This window comes from Carassius gibelio, chromosome B3 (assembly GCF_023724105.1).
Source record: "Carassius gibelio isolate Cgi1373 ecotype wild population from Czech Republic chromosome B3, carGib1.2-hapl.c, whole genome shotgun sequence".
In the NCBI taxonomy this organism is placed as follows: domain Eukaryota; kingdom Metazoa; phylum Chordata; class Actinopteri; order Cypriniformes; family Cyprinidae; genus Carassius; species Carassius gibelio.
The window spans coordinates 18,706,026-18,717,337 of record NC_068398.1 but is presented as its reverse complement, the minus strand read 5'-3'; the positions used below and the strand labels follow the sequence as shown (position 1 = coordinate 18,717,337).

The 11,312-nt window shown below is 35.7% G+C and overlaps 2 gene segments (V, D, J or C); both read right to left on the bottom strand.

Moving 5' to 3' along the window:
* The window catches only part of LOC127952942 (Ig mu chain C region membrane-bound form-like), a 371,759-nt gene that overhangs the window by 131,629 nt on the left and 228,818 nt on the right, over positions 1-11,312 (bottom strand).
* LOC127952940 (Ig mu chain C region membrane-bound form-like) overlaps positions 1-11,312 on the bottom strand; it is a 210,593-nt gene that overhangs the window by 132,671 nt on the left and 66,610 nt on the right.

Genomic DNA, 11,312 nt, shown 5'->3' with positions numbered 1-11,312 from the left:
ATTTTATATTTAAACTGAAAACTTGGTGTGATTAACACTCAAGTCATTCAAATCATCGTCTCTCAAGCCCAAGTCTTTAACTTCCAAGTCCAAGTCAAGTCTCAACCCAGCAAACATTGGTCCGATGGCGACGTCGTGTGGCCGGCCAAAAATAGTCGCGGTAAACGGCATAAATCGGTAGAAATATGTAAAACAGAACATCTCCTAAAAATGCATTCAGATATGTTTGTACATGTCTATAGTTCTATGGGGTTTCATGTGCAATTGTTTCTTTGACTTTTAGCTACGTGTAGTTCAATATTTACCCACGTTGTGAATCGGTTGTGAGAGGACGTCACCTAGTGACGTCATTTACACGTGCGTTACACGTCCAGCATGACCCTCTGTGAAATCCAGGGGGCAAGGAACTCGACCGGAAGTTGAAGTCGGGTGGGGGCTGCCATCTTTTAGCTAGCAGAACTTGCGTTAGCATTCCCATTGACTCCCATTCATTTTGGCGTCACTTTGGCAGCGAATAACTTTACATCTGAGGCGTTTAAAGACTCCGTTTGTTCAGTATTTATTTCTAAAGATACACGACAATGTATAAAGGGCTCCATTACCTTCTATGTTACATTATGGCCCCGTATAAACAGTTTTTGTAAAAAATAGGCTAACGATTGCGTCATAACCACTCGTCTCTCTGTCGCATTACCGTAGACAGGAGAAGCTCGCAGGCAATTAACTAAATATGGCGTACTGGCGTTACATTTTAAAATACTATACAAAATAATTAATCAGAATACTTCTGCTCACTCACGACAAAGAACTCCCCGCTCAAGCTCGCCGTCTCTGCAAGATTAACGATGGCAGTTTGAACGCACAGCCACTTAGAAGATTTACATCTGTCAGACAGGTTGCTGACGTCGTCAAGCTTCGTTTGAGTCTGCGCGTCAGAAACGGAAGTGCAAAAAAATGCTAAAAATGGGCTTCACTTGTCTCAATTGAGTTCAAATGTGTCCATTTCTTTTACTGTCTATGGTGAAATCCTTCCCAACAAACATTGGTCCGACGGCGACGACGTGTGGTCGGCCAAAAATAGTCGCGGTAGGACGGCATAAATCGGTAGAAATAACGCAGAAGATTTCCTAAAATGCATTCAGATATGTTTGTACACGTTTATAGTTCTATGGGGTTTCATGTATAATTGTTTCTTTGACTTTTAGATACGTGTAGTTCAATATTTACCCGCGTTGTGAATCGGTTGTGAGAGGACGTCACCTAGTGACGTCATTTACACGTGCGTTACACGTCCATCATGACCCTCTGTGAAATCCTTGTGGAATATGCCAAAGCTGTGCTTACACCTTGATTAATACTGCAATATTTAATTAAAGTGCACCAAGTAGTTTTTAAGAGGTTGTGAATAGACGTCCACTGACGTTTTGACGTCAAAAATTATAATCACAAAGAGCCCAGTGTGGTTAAGTGATTGCAAAGCAATGCTGCAATTTAGTCATTATTTCAACCTGTTTTATGTATTTGTTATTATTTTTATTGAATCTATGCATATACATGTGAAACAGATATATACCCGGTCACAATTTCGGTCCGAGTTGGATGTAATTGCCAAAACGGTGCTGCGAAGATGTAGACACAAAACATACTGATGTATTTCGTGATATTACAAAATCCCGCGATAGGATAGATTATCTCGCGAGATCTCGCTTTCTTCCGGAAGTTCCGGTACAGCAGGCAACCACCACGAGGAGGAGAGGACTCGAAGAGGACTCTTGGAGGGAGATTTGTCGATATAAATTATATATAATCTACCGTGGGGTAAGTACATTTTGTATTATTTGATTAACGTGCTTGAGTTTTACTTGTTTGACACGAAGGAACCGAGAGAAATGCTGCCCACGTTGTCAACTGAAATTCGCTGAGTATGGCTAAAATTAGCTAACGTTAGAAAGCTAAAAGTTACTTATATTGATGTGATTTTTATTGGTACACTTTAATTAATTATTCAGGGGACATTACCGCTCTCCTGTCTTATCAGAAATGTCCAGTTCACTTTCTCACAGTTACACTGTGAGTGTTTATCAAGGGCATCACATTAAATCATAACACCTTTGTACAATAAAAATAAAATCTAATGCTTGTTGATTACCTTTTTTCTCTAATGTTTCATTCATGATTCATTCATCTTGGTCCAAGGTTTTTTTTTTAGCTGTAGACCATAAAGATATTTTTAAAATAAGTGCATGTCATTTATCTCAAATGTTTTATTTTATTTATTTTAAAAAGAAATGTATTGTATTGCCTCAGATGCTGTGAAGAGGTGGAGACTCTGAATGGGACGTAGCAATGACAGAACACCTGAAGCTTGCTCCAGGAAGAGATGGGGGTGGAGGTTACAAGAAATGAGCCAAACAACTGTAGTTTGTTTTTAAGGGATAGTTCATCCAAAAATGAAAATAGTCATAATTTTCTCACCCTCATGTTACGATCATAATAATTTTTCCTACAGTGGCAGTTAATGGATTGTGAGATCTGCTTGGTTACAAACATTCTTCCAAATATCTGTGTGTTTATGAGACAACTGTGTAAGTCAATGACAAGATTAATAAAGAATTGATAAAAAGAAACCATCTTTTAACATTCTAGTAGAAAACATTCTCAGAAATGTAATATTTTAATGTCGGTTCTATACAGTTCAAAATCATTTACACCACTTTTTGTGATTTTTTTGTCACAAGACAACAATGGCTCCTGCAAGGTGTTTATGCCACATGTTCAAATACTAATAATGTTCTTAATATTATATGATTAATGTATTTTAAAATAAATGCAATTAATATTGATTTATATTAAAAACATTAATAAACACTGCAAATAGAAATTTTGAACAATAATAATGTACTTTAAGATTGAGTATTTCAGCCCTTTTTATTCAGTGATGCCCCTCATTAAATCTTATTTCTGATAAAAAAAATGGTAGGCCTGTAAACGTATTTCATAAATCCAAAATGGATACAAACATAACATTGAATAACAAATTTTTAAATATATTATCATCTTTAAGATTCTTATTTGTCATTGTCCCAGTAAAGTAAACATGAAAACAATATGGCAAGAACAAAGAAAAGGTATACAGGTTTGAAACATGAGGGTGAGTAAAAGAAAGAATTTTCCCTTTATATAATAATTCAGTATTTTGTAATTAGTATTTTATTTTGGTTAACAGATGCTAAACTGTTCAAAAACAATAAATCAGAATGTGCTTCTTTTTTGTCCACAAATAATGTGTTATTGTTTGTGATGTACCTACTCATGATTAAGACGTTTTATGGACGTTCATGTCTGACTGGACCGATCTTGAACTTTTGTCAAGATGTGTTAAACCTCAAGACATAATTGATTGCCTTTCACGATGTTACACAATGGGTGTGTGATTATCTTATATGCAGGCTATATACATACACTTACACTATGCAGCAACGCATTTAAACATCCAGAAGACGACGACGTCCAGAAATCGACGCATTTAGACGTCCAGGGACGTGCAGAAAAGACGTGCAGTTCACGTCCAAAAGACGTCAAAGACGTCGGTTCAACTTTCATTTTGGAACTATTTTTCAACCATGACGGGACGTGTCGGGCGGACGTTTTTTCAATGGTCAAAAGACGTCCGAATGTTTGCTGGGTAAGTCATAAAAATGGCGACTGGAGACCAAGTCACAAGTCCCCATGTCTGATTTAAGGTGATAATGGATATTGTTGTTGTTTATCAATAAACTATGTTTTAAACGCATTTGTTTGATTTTTTTTTTCAGTTTGTTTTTTAAAATCATTAAAAATGTTAATAGCAGGACAAATAAATCGGTGGGGTGGGGGGGATATTAAAGAACTAAAATTAGGGAAATGGTGCCTTGAAGCACCCCAGGTGGTTCCTGGCCATCCTAATAAAAGGGTTCCTCCATTGAAAGTTCCTCAGAAAACCACCACCATTTAGAGCGGTGCCTAGAGGCTCTTCAGAGGGTTCCGCCGGTGTGGCGAAGTGAAGAACCCCAAAAGGTGCCTCCAGAACCAGGATCATTACTAATTAAAACGTTAACCAGTTTTAGACCGGGACTGAAGATTTTGTTAAAGACTTTATCACCGTGGGCGTTATATTGCACAGTGATCCGACCAATAGCAAATACATCACACCTGTTTCATTCATAGACTGATAGAGAGTTTTCAATGTTCTTTCAAACTGAAGTGTTAATATAAACAAAGTCAACTATAACAGATTCTGTATTTCCCATACAAGGAATAAACATTACAGAATTACTGAATTATATTGAACATTCAATCCATACTTTGAAATATACTTTAGGCCTATATATATATATATATATATATATATATATATATATATATATATATAAATATATATATATATAATGGCCCCTTAATGTCATACTCTTAATAAAGCTAGGCTGAGTTTAACGAAACCTTCTTAAGCCTGTACAAGTTTTTTAAGCTGCACCTTAATGTTCTTAGTTAAATATACCGTGACCGTCTGTAAGTCATACTTTCGTAAGGTTCGTCCGGCACTCTAGCTAAACCTTATCACTGTTTACAGATCATAGTTCATTTAATTCTGAAGTTTTAATGCACCCATGAGGGTAATCATGCAAATCATTTAAAATTGTCGTTAGACTTATGGTTGTTAGCTTTTTTATTATAGCTTATTAGCCAGATATTGCCTATATCAGCAGTAAAGGCTTAGGAGTTTATTTGAAGCAATGATTGTGGTGATGGGGAGTTTGGTCAAACAATGCAATAGAGCGAATTGCTTTGCCAAATCAAAGGCGACCGAGGTGCTCCGGGAATATATTTTTTCTTTCTCGGAAGACCCTGACGTGATGTGTTGCAAAGCGAAAGTAAAACTTAAAAACAAGTTTGTTGCTCTAACAGGAAAGAGTTCCGTGACTTTATTTAAAATACACAACACTTCTTTTATAAAGAACACCGCTTACACACATCAGCGCCTGTACAGAATGAATGATCAATTCTCGAAGTACTGATATCAACCAATTCAGCACCACTGCCATGGACAGCACCTCGTAACATCGCACAGGACAGCAACATAGTGCTGGCCCAGATCCGGCCCACATCTGGCCCGTGTGAAATCTTTGCGGAAATATATTGTTCTATTAAACAAATATAAAAATAAAATACAATTTCGTTCGCTTTGCTCGGTGAATATTTCAACGTGCTCCTGATTTCGTGAACTAGATATTTCATTTAGTCTCGGGTCTCATAGAGTTTATGTAGAGGTGTAAATCAGCGTGGTCGTAGTTATAGCACAGTGGTGTAGAACCAGACAATAACTAATGCTTTACTTCTAGTGTTTATAAAGCAGAGTAAGAGGGAAATGTCAGACTTTTCAAGAAATTTTTGTAAAGTTGATTCAAACAACAAACAATCCAACACGCAGAAAAGCAAATCATAAATTTCCACGATTTTTTCATACCTTATTAAATGACATTAATATTTCAGAAACTCTTGAAAATTAAAATCAAGAAGAATCATTGCTGAGAAATGCATTACAGACGGTTTCATAATCCGAAACTTAAATATTGAAATGGACTTCTGTGGAAGACAGAGCAAGACGCGTCTGGGTGATCAATCTACTGCTTTTTAGCTCCGCCTACTGGCGCGTCACGGTACTGGACTTGTAACATCAGAATCAGATTCAGAATGAGCTTTTATTGCCAGGTATGTTTACACATACGAGGAATTTGTTTTCGTGACAGGAGCTCCGCAGTACAACAGAATGACAGCGACAGAACATAAAACACATAATAAAAGAATAAAAAATACAAATAAGTAGATAGTGAATGACAATATACAAATGACAATTGTAGGCAGGTATATTACAAAATGCAGTTATGTATGTAAATATATATTATGTGCAAAATTTAAGTGTATACTAAGTATGTGTGTTAGATAAAAAAAGTGTATGTGTATATAAATATAAAGTGTAGTGTGTTCGCCGTTATTATCAGCTGTTCATAAGATGGATTGCCTGAGGGAAGAAACTGGTCCTGTGTCTGGTCGTTCTGGTGCTCAGTGCTCTGTAGCGTCGACCAGATGGCAACAGTTCAAAGATGTGCTGGATGTGAGGGGTCCAAAGTGATTTTGACAGCCCTTTTTCTCACTCTGGATAAATACAGTTCTTGAATAGATGGGAGAGTTGAACCGATGATTCGCTCAGCAGTCCGGACTACCCTCTGTAGTCTTCTGAGGTCAGAACATTGAAATCACTTCATTCTACATCATATTGAAATGCGTGTCTCCTGTCAATGGCAGCTGTCATTTTGTCTGTACATGCATTTATACGCGATTGATTCATTAGTCGAATAGTTTGCTTATGATTTTAACCCGCCATTTTATTTATGACGTTTAGCTTTGAATGTCGATCTATCCATTCACTGTAAAGAGCATCTTGTGCATGTTGATTTGTATTTGATTCATCTTATTACGTTTTATGTAGTGCTTAACATGTTTGGTCATTTTAATAAATAAATAAATAGGCTAAATAAATAAATTTGAGCAAAGATTAAACATGTTCATGAGAATTTGAATTACAGCAAATGCTTCAATGAAATAAATTGAATTTACATGTCAAGTGTTCTGTGACTTCTGTCAACACTGGAGTAAAGGCACAAATTCATAAACATAATGAAGGATGTCCCTTTATGCACACCATAGTTAAAAGGAGTGTGATAGAGTGTAACCCTGGTGTGATAATAATCCCCGTAATTGAAATGTTTAGATCACAGTCTTTCCTTAAAATAGACATTCAAGTGCACTTTTGCTGCTCTCACATCATAGCCTAATAGAGACGGGACTTTCCCCGTCATTCGGAGTCGTTCATTTTGAAGAAATCTTTTGTTTCAGGAGAACCATGTTTTATTTTAATCAGTAACAACAATAAACAGAAGGACAAATCACACAAGAACTGGATTAAAATAGCCTACAATTTATCATAAATTAATGAATTAGTTGAGTCAGTAGATCTCAAAACTTTTATATTCATTTCTGAAAGAAAAAAAATAAGATATAAATTGTATTCACTGTTAACAGTTTAGTACTGGCTTTGAATTCACTTTTAATTTGGTTGTTAGTTTGTTTGGTTTAGCTTTGTTTATGATAAGAATGTAGGCACTCTGCACTTTAAATTTGAACATTTTAACCTTCCTAAGAATTGTTTGTCATCAAAACAAACGCAGTTTCACTTCAGCATGTGTGAGCAAAAAGAGGAAGAAAGAGAGATCTGAATACACAGATGCTCTCGAATAGATATAATTTTGACCTTCTGAAATTCCTCTGAGAGTACTTAGACAAATGAAACACTGGCCCAGCATATTTGCATAGTACACCATTTCTTAGACTTTAAAAGGAATATGAAGATTTAATGCAACACTCCGAATTCTCCGTTTAGTTTGGATAGACTACAAAATGTAATTAAAGGAAACTTAAGTATATTAATGAGCATGCAACATATTAAGAAGATGTTGTTACATTTGTTTCACACCACAGAATAAACAATGTTTAATTCTTTGCAGCTCATCATGCTTGCTAGAAACTGCATGTGTTGTTCAGTTTATTAATGTTTGGTTATTATTAAGAATTTTTTTTCAGAAGGTGATCAAAAGCTTTACTTTATTAATCTGATTGATTTATCAGTATATCAGAAATCTACAGATGTGTTTGTCCTCATACTTTCAGATAAGCAGCAAACACATCAAGGCTGAGGTCATATTCTTATAATATTCTCACATTTTAGTATCTCCTGATGGATATCTATACTGATATCACAGTAATATCTACTGAAAATGCAAGATAATGTCAGTTGTAGTTAGAGGCTGATTTAATATTAAAAAGAGTAAAATCTCATTTTGACAGAGATATAATAAGACTTTATTGATATGTGTACATATTTGTCAGTGTCTTCAATAATGTGAACAGAGGCAAATTATGCAGTTTCAACATCTCAGAAAGCCAATATGTTTTTCAGACAAGCACACAGAAAGACAGGAACAGAGCAAAAAAATAAATAGGGATGAAGTGGTTATTTTCCTTTTTTGATTTCTAAATAAAATAGACTAACATTTAATTACAGTCACAAAACAACATTCTTTTAACAAATCATCACTGCTTCACCTGGGAAAAATATATAGTTAAAAACACATTAAAGACATAATACAATCTAAATTGAAGCATGCATATAACACTACGAACATGCAGTAAAAGTTACAAAAGTTTTCATCTTACTTAAAATGCTCTGCACGATATTTGATAATATTTGTATTACCTTGAAGAAGCTGAGCACAGCGCTGTAGGTGAGAGAGGAAAAGGAAGATGCAGGGCCGGCCCGCGGCATAGGTGGTATAGGCAAATGCTAAGGGCGCCACTCACCCATAGTGGCGCCAGAATGAGTGAACGAGTGAATTATTATTATTTTTTTAAATTATTTTTTTTAACATATATTTTTTTATAATAGGCTACTATTTAAAAACCATTAATTCGAAATACTAACAAATAAAGGAAAAAAAAAGTCCGGCTCTTCAATCTTCCCCCGCCCATCGAGTGCTTGAAGTGCGTTAGAAAGAGAGCGCGCGCACGATCAGTTTTTGGTAATTTGTTGTGTAGCGTGCCCGACGCCGCATCCAATGTAGACAGCACTGCTTTTGTTAACACACAGCTCGTAGAAACGGGCCTGGCAGCTCGCGCCAGTTCTAGACACTGTGAAAGTTTCCTGATTGTGACGGAAGGCCGAATTTACATGACACATTATAAATGAGCATAGTCTGCGATAGATACAGTGCCAAAAAGAAGAGAAGAGGATAAAGACAGAGGTAAAGAGATGTAGTGAAAGAACAATTTATTGCATAGGAGTAAGATACTATAATTTCATGGCTATTTCATGGTTATTTTTACCTTAAACTTAATGTTAGCAGTTGTTCTGAGTCCCCATACTGTGATTTTGTACAATCATGTCAGTTTTAGGACGCATTTTTTATTATCACTTTTTTATTAATGTTTTATTCTACAGTTATGCAGTTTTGGGGGGATACAGTACAGGCCAAAAGTTTGGAAACATTACTATTTTTAATGTTTTTGAAAGAAGTTTCTTCTGCTCATCAAGCCTGCATTTATTTGATCAAAAATACAGAAAAAAATGTAATATTGTGATATATTATTACAATTTAAAATAATTTGTTTTCAATTTATTATACTTTAAATTATAATTTATTTCTGTGATGCAAAGCTGAATTTTCAGCATCATTACTCCATTCTTCAGTGTCACATGTGACATCCAGTCTATCACATGATCCTTTAGAAATCATTCTAATATGATGATTTATTATGAGTGTTGGAAACAGTTCTGCTGTAATGTGTGTGTGTGTGTGTGTGTGTGTGTATATATATATATATATATATATATATATACATATATATATATATATATATATATATATATATATATATATATATATGTACATACATACATACATACATACATACACATATATATATATATATATATATATATATATATATATATATATGTGTATGTATGTATGTATGTATGTATATATATACACACACACACACACACATATATATATGCTGAATTCTAGTTCATGCATTCATGACCTCTAGACTGGACTATTGTAATGCACTTCTAGGTGGTTGTCCTGCTTCGTCAATAAACAAGCTACAGGTAGTCCAAAATGCAGCAGCTAGAGTCCTTACCACGTCAAGAAAATATGATCATATTACCCCAATTTTACAGTCTCTGCACTGGCTACCTATTAAGTTCCGTATCAGTTACAAATTACCATTACTTACTTATAAGGCCCTAAATGGTTTAGCTCCTGCGTACCTAACTAGCCTTCTACCACGCTACAACCCATCACGCACTGTAAATGACCGCAAAAATATGTATGTGTGTGTCACTTTAAATGTGTTGTGTGCGCACGCACGCTCTCTACGTAACGTAAGCTGTAACGCAGGTAGAAGAAAGGTGCGGACGAGGAGCACATTGTGGTTCTCACATGGCGTTTACAAAAGTTTGAAATATATATTGTAAAAGGTGGATGCACTTTACGTTTTGGTTCATCTGGTACCCTTTGGCAAGCGGAGTGAGGTATGTGTCTTTATTGTGTGTTTTGCATGTTGTATTTTAAAGTAATATATAATTTCGTATGGCACGTGTTATTTGTCGCTCTTTTGGTTAATTTCTCATGTATGTAATAATTTATTTGCCTTTTGGGTATCTGTAAATGTGTATTTGTTTAAGTAATCTGTCATTTGTACATAAGTTTTTTATTTATGAGTATATTGTTTCTTTATGTAGTTTCACGGTGCTACAACACAACGTTTCTCGAAGTCATGGTTAATGGCGCTCAAAGCGAGCGAAATAAAGAAGATTAAGCACCCGTCGAAACTCTCTGTCTCGTTTGTCGACGCCAAGGGGCTGCTACAGTGAAACTCGATGCTTATTGGGACTCTGCATCGCTTCGCTGCTGCCCTGTTCGAGAGAGTTCATCACAACGCCGCACGAGGATCAATCAGCACGGCGCTGCGGACGTTTGCACAGTCACAGCGGATCGTGACGTCATTATAACTGGTTAAAGGGAAAGATCGCAAGGTGGTAACAAGGCACCGTTTAACACTACAGATGAGATCGAGACTGTGAGTTAAATCGTATTCCCACGTGACCCAATCCATTCATTGGAACTCTGTAAGTTGACATGTTCAAATGAAAAGGAGAATATTTTTTGGACTTTTAAATTGAAGGATAAAACTACAAGAGACATTTAAATTGAATAAGTCAATTCACAAGAAAATATTCAAGTTTACTTGATTATTTAAAGACTATAAAAACTTGTGTGTTAAATTTGAACGTTGATTGTTGAAGATTTATCTTGGACATTTAAAAAGTCATACACAAAGAGTACAGTTAACTTTATTAGAGAGATGCATGAGCTCGAATCAAAGAAACAGGAAAAGTCCTTCCATAAGACATATGAGTCCTGGAAGCAGGCTGCAAGAGAGGCTAGATCAAATTTGAAAACATTCTGTACACGTGAAGACCTGGATCAAATACAGCAGGACATTCAAGGCAGACATGATTCAGTCTATCAGCGTTATGAAGCAATTCTGCGTAACCACACTACTACTCCAGACATTGTTAAACGTATGGATGCCTGCGCTGCACTAACTGCAGAAATCACTGATCTTGTCAGTAAACGACTGGAAACATTTAA